This window comes from Marmota flaviventris, chromosome 13 (genome assembly GCF_047511675.1).
Source record: "Marmota flaviventris isolate mMarFla1 chromosome 13, mMarFla1.hap1, whole genome shotgun sequence".
Taxonomy (NCBI): Eukaryota; Metazoa; Chordata; class Mammalia; order Rodentia; family Sciuridae; genus Marmota; species Marmota flaviventris.
The window spans coordinates 66,783,578-66,789,577 of record NC_092510.1 but is presented as its reverse complement, the minus strand read 5'-3'; the positions used below and the strand labels follow the sequence as shown (position 1 = coordinate 66,789,577).

Below are 6,000 nucleotides of genomic sequence, written 5' to 3'. Positions count from 1 at the left end.
CCTTTACTGTGCGGCACGCTGGAGTTAGTAGTCGATTTCTGCGACGTCTGGAGGCCAAGCTTGCCTTGAATGGTTGGACCACATCACATGATTAGAGGAAGCCGGCCGCAGGGGTGCAACACGTGGTGCCTAATGAGGTCATCACAGCGCGACAACGAGCTGCATTTGTGGGCAACCTGCATGGCAGTGGGCAGTACTACCCTAAGAACTCCAATTACGAGAAATTCCATACAGTCCCCTTTAATTGCTCCTTATTCTAGTCTTCACCCGCTCTGAGATATTAGGTTTGCCCTGTCAGGGCAAGGTTCCTAGTTACAGGAGGCCGTTTGCTGGGGGCGGGGGGGGGCTGGGAAGCCGCGCGCAAGCGACGTGTCCTTGCTCCGCCCTGGCCCGTGACGTAAAGGCCACGTGACGGGCAGGGCCGCCCCTGCCGCCGCCGCCGCTTTGTAAGAAGCACATTGGCAGGTAACGAGCGGCGGCGGCGACGGGTTCTCAGTCCAACGAGAGCAGCAGCGGTAATTGCCACCCTCCCCCCTTCCTTCCCTCTTCCCGGTCCCTGCGTGCTCTCGTGCGTGCTTTCTGGACTTGGGGTTAGGTCTTCTGAGTACCCAACCATCTTTGGGCTGCCCTAGCGCCCGTCTGTGAGGACCGGGCCGAGCTTCTTTCGCTGGCTTCACGCTTCCTTAGTATGTCCAGGCCCGGGCACCTTTCTAACTCTCCCTCCCGGGTAACCCGATTCTCTCTTCTGTCTTCCCTAATTCTATTTGGCCCGGCCCCACCTAGCTCCAAGGGGCGCTTACCCTTCCCCCGTGGGTCTCCGTCCTGGAGGGTGTGGTTTTTTTCTCCCACCTTGGGCTCCTGCCTGTGGGCTGCAGCTCTCCCGCCACGCTGTCGCCCCGCATCCTGACCAACTTTCCGTTTTCACGCCCGGAGTTTGTCCTGGGACTGGCCTTCTTCAAGCCCAACTTCAGCACTCTCAACCTTTCTTTGGCGTAGTTATTCTAATACTTTTTCTTCTGGAAGGCTCCTTTCTCAGATGGGACCGAGTTTCCCTTCTCGTTCCTGGTTCGTGTAGTTTGGTTGTGTCACAGTTCTTTCTTTAATGTAGGTTTAGAGCGATTCGTAAATTTGTGAAGTGCTATTATATATTCAAAATGATTTCATTGGTGCGTAACGACTAAGTTTTCTTTACCGGTCAATCACTTTCCCACCGTTTCCCTTGAGTTTTCAATCTAATTAGTTGCCCAGACATCTCCACTGTCACTACTCTGGCCTTGTTTTCTTTAGGGGTATATCCTATCATCGTTCCTATTATTTCCTGTTTGACATAATCCTGTAGTTTGCTACCACCTCTTAAATCCAATCGTAGTCTGCCAGTATTGAGGCAGTCTTTCTCCAGCACCTGTGTAGCCTAACAATTGAGAGCTTTTTAAGCTCTTCAGTAAGGCATCCAAAGATCATCTTTTATTTGAAGGGCATATGATTAACATTTTTAGTGGAATTCAGTTCTTTTATTTTCTCTTTCACCATGGTAAGACTTTTTTTCACCAAGAGGTATGCCACTAGTTAGTGTATTTCTTTTCTTTCTCTCTCTCTCTTTTTTTTTTTTTTTTCGTACCTGGGATTGAACCCAGGGGTGCTCTACTAACATCCCTAGCCATTTTTTTTTTGTTTTTTAATTTTGAGACAAAGTCTTGTTGAGTTGCTGAGGCTGGTTTTGAACTTGTGGTCCTCTTGCCTCAGCCTCTGGTACCACTGGTATTACAGGCGTGAGTCACTGTGCTCAGCTAGTTATTGTATTTCTTTTTTCTGTTAATTGTACTTGCTTTTTACTTTGATTCCATAAATAAAGGTGGAAGGAAGGTAAATGCCATTCATACCTAAGCTCTTCTGTAGCTCAGGCATCAAGTGGGTACATTGGTATGGCCCCCATTATCTCAGGAATAGATTCCGCTCTCTAGAGATGATTGATCATCTTTTACCTGCCTGTAGGACCCCCCTCTGCTAAGACTATCCTTCCTGTGCTGTGAAGCCTTCTCTTACCCTAGGCAATGGTGATTAGCTTCCTATACCACTTTTCTGCCTGCTAGCAGTGTGCTCTGCTTGATTTCTCTACTTATGGCTAGTTCACATGTATGGTGAGAGATTTTCTCCTGATCTCTGTCCTACTTGTTTCCCATACCTTTGATTTCTTCCAGTTGCTTCCTTGTTGCTCTGACTCTCAATAATTAAGGAGTATTTTCAGACAGATTTTCTTTGTGACTTAACTATGGCTCGAGGTGGTGGCATGAGAGAAAATGAGGCCATGAGAAAGTATTGTAATTGCTTCTTTTGCCTGTTTCCTGCCACTCTTGTTTCCTCTGGCTTAAGTGTGGGCTGGACTAGCAGTAGTCACATGTAGCTTCCTTTAGAACTATACTAGAGCAATAACACCTCTACTTCCCCTTCCTGGGAAATGGTGAAGCTTGTGCATTTCTGACCAGGAGTATCTTGTTATAAATCAGAGTGACTTTTTAGTAATTCAGGAATAAATGGTAGGAGAACATGAACCAGAATGGATTTATTTCAATATGCTCTTTTTTTTTTAATGGAAACTGGGCATTATCTCTACCCCCGAAAGTATGACATACATGTAGGTAGTATAATCTTATATTGAAGGACTGAACTGTATGAAGTGACTTTACCTTTTTTTTTTTAATATTTACTTTTTAGTTGTAGTTGGACACAATGCCTTTATATATATATTTTAATTTGGTGCCGAGGATGGAACCCAGTACCTCACATGTGCGGGCAAGTGCTCTGCCACTGAGCCACAACCCCAGCCCCACAATACCTTTACTTATTTATTTTTATGTGGTCCTGAGGGTTGAACCCAGGGCTTTGCACATGCTAGACAAGGGCTCTACTGCTGAGCCACAATCTTAACCCTTGACTTTACTTTTAAGCATGTTATCCTTTAAATATTGAAATCCTTTTTAAAATGATGAGTTAAGATTTCCTTTATTCTAAGACAGTTTTTCCACCGGATGGGGAATGTATTATAAAGGGATAATCCCTGCTCCAAAGTAGGAGTCTTCGTGAATTCACAAATAGAGAATTTCCTCTGTACATTAACAAATTGATGTTATTTTGTTTATTTCTTCTTACGAGGTAACCCATATGTCAGCAAATACCAGTTTACTCTTAGTTGTTAATTTGAGTAAATGGAATGTCCTTAAAAGCTAAGTGTTATGGCACCCAAGGTGTTGATGGTGAGGTAGTAATCCCTAATACATTTTAGCAGCTGTTTTTGTTGGTGTTTGTAAAACCCAGTGGAGATGAACCTAAAGGAAGGCAAAGAGAGAAAGGATCTGTAGGGAGTATCACTATATAAGCATGTGGTAGATTTTGAAATAATTTTAACACAATTTTAAGTGTCTACTTTTTTCTCTTTTTGATATGGGTATTGAACCAGTGGTGCTTTTCCACTGAAAAGCATCCTTACTCCCCGCCCCCCCCCCCCCTTTTTTTTTTCATTTTGAGATGAGATCTCACTAAGTTGCTTAGGGCCTTGCTAAATTGCTGAGGCTGGCCTTGAACTTGTGATCCTCCTGTCTCACCCTCCTGAGTTGCTGGGATTGCCATCACCACCTGGGTCTAAAACTTAGAAAAATTTCAGTGAGAATCATGTTTTCTGTGTGTGTGTGTTTGCATATGAGATTGTGAAGTACTAGGGATTGAATCCAGGGGTGCTCTACCACTGAGCTACATTCCTAGCCCTTTTATTTTTATTTTGAGACAGGGTGTTCTCCATAGGTTGCTGAAAGTCCCACTAAGTTGCTGAGGCTGGCCTGCAACTTGTGATCATACTGCCTCAACCTACTGTTTAGGTGTGTGCCACCATGCCCAGCTCAATGAGAAACTTTTTTTAGTACCAGGGATTGAATCTAGGGGCGCTTAACCACTAAAAACACACCCCCATACTACCCCCACCCCCACCCTTGGGGTGCTGGAGATTGAACCCAGGGCCTTGTGCATGTGAGGCAAGCACTCTACCAACTGAGTTATAGTCCCAGCCCTTCCAGAACTTTTTATTTTTTTATTTTGGGTCAGGGTCTTGCTAAATTGATTAGGGCTTTGCCAAGTTGCTGAGGCTGCCTTTGAGTTTTCAGTCCTCCTGCTTCAGCCTCTGGAAGTTCTGAGATTATAGGCATGCACCATGCCTGTCTTAATGAGAAGTCTTTTTTTAAAAAATATTTTTAGTTACAGGTGGACACAATATTAATAGTTTATGTGGTGCTGAGGATCGAACCTAGTGCCTCACCTGTGCATGCTAGGCGAGCACTCTACCTGTGAGCCACAACCCCAGCCCTCAGTGAGAAGCTTTTAAAGATTATTTGTGGAGAAGGGAATCATTTGGATTTTGATGTATATTTTTTTCCTTTTTTTTTTTTAAATATGTATTTTTTAGTTCTCAGTGGACACAATATCTTTGTTTGTATGTGGTGCTGAGGATCGAACCTGGGCTGCACGCATGCCAGGCGAGTGAGCTACCGCTTGAGCCACACCCCCAGCCCCTTTTTTCCTTGTTGATACTGGGGTTTGAACCGAGGGTGCTTAATCACAGAGGTACATCCGAAGTCCTTTACTTGTTTAGAGATGGTCTTGCAGAGGCTGATTTCCTACTTGTGATCCTTTTGCCCCAGCCCCCAAATAGTTGTGATTACAGATGTCTGCCATTGCACCTCCAGCTTGCTGTAACTTTTGTTTCTTGCTAGTGTTATTAATTTGTCCCTAAGTAAAATGTCACATAAGGATCTTCTCATTTAGTTATATTGTGTATATACAATCTAATAATACTTAGTACTTTTACAATTTTAAAAAATTTTTTTTTTGTTACAGGTAGACACAATATTTTTATGTGGTGCTGAGGATCAAACCCAGTGCTTCATGCATGCTAGGCGAGTGCTCTGCCTCTAAGCCACAACGCCAGCCCTACATTTTTTTTTTTTAACATGTCTCCGTCTCATCAAATCAATTGTAGCTGTTATAGGTAGATGGATGTAATACCTCTATTTTATTTATTTTTTTAATTTTAATTTTTTTATTTTTTAGTTGTAGATGGACTTAATGCCTTTATTTTTTATTTTTACATGGTTCTGGGGATCGAACCCAGTGCCTCACGCATGTTAGGCAAGTGTTGTACCACTGAGCCACAGCCCTGGCTCTATTTGTTTTTATATGGTGCCAGGGATCGAACCCAGTGTCTCATATATGCTAGGCAAGCTCTCTACCACTGAGCCACAAACCCGGCCCCTCATGTTCTCATTTTTTATTTTGAGGTAGGATGATAAGTTGGTTATGGCCTTGCTAAATTTGCTAAGGCTGACTTTGAACTTGTGATCCTCCTGCCACTGGATTACAAATGTGTGCCACTACTTCCTGCTCTTTCCTTTGTCTTTTTCTTTTTGTCTCTTCTCTTGCTTCAGCGTCTATACAAAAATTTTCTGAATACTCACTGAGCCTCAGTTGAGGAGATCATGGGCCCAGTTTCTTTAGAGATGGGTCTTTGGACTGTATTTAACACTATAACATGCCGCTTCCCAGCATGTTATAACTTACAATCTTTGCAACCTCATAGACTTGAGCAAGGTGTTTAATGATGCTTGTATTATATGTGACTACCTGGTTAGACTCTGTGTTCTTTGAAGGCTGGATTTGGTAAGATTTGGCATTGACAAATCATTAAACAAGAAAATAAGTGGTTATTTATTCATTCATTTATTTTGTGGCACTGGGGATTGAACCCATGATGCTCTACCACTGAGCCCTTTTAAATATCTTTTTGAGAGACAAAGTCTCACTGATTTTCTTAAGCTGGCCTCAAATTTTTGATCCTCCTGAGTCTTCAGGTTTACAGGTGTGCAACTATAAGTGGGTACTTAATTAAAAGTTCAAGTTCAGGGGCTGGAGGCATAGTTCAGTGGTAGAGTATGTGCTTAGCCTACATGAGGTACTGGG

At 43.3% G+C, this 6,000-nt stretch overlaps 1 protein-coding gene across 9 annotated transcripts in view; it reads left to right on the top strand.

The window, feature by feature from the left end:
- The first annotated feature begins 435 nt into the window (after positions 1 to 435).
- Ubap2 (ubiquitin associated protein 2) overlaps positions 436 to 6,000 on the top strand; it is a 102,104-nt gene continuing 96,539 nt past the window's right edge. For 8 of the 9 annotated variants that reach the window (XM_027931010.2, XM_027931008.2, XM_027931006.2 and 5 more), the window contains exon 1: positions 436 to 515. The gene's annotated coding sequence lies outside the window, so the exon portion shown is untranslated. The remainder of the gene's footprint in view (positions 516 to 6,000) is intronic. The other variant, XM_071600706.1, reaches the window with a different exon arrangement.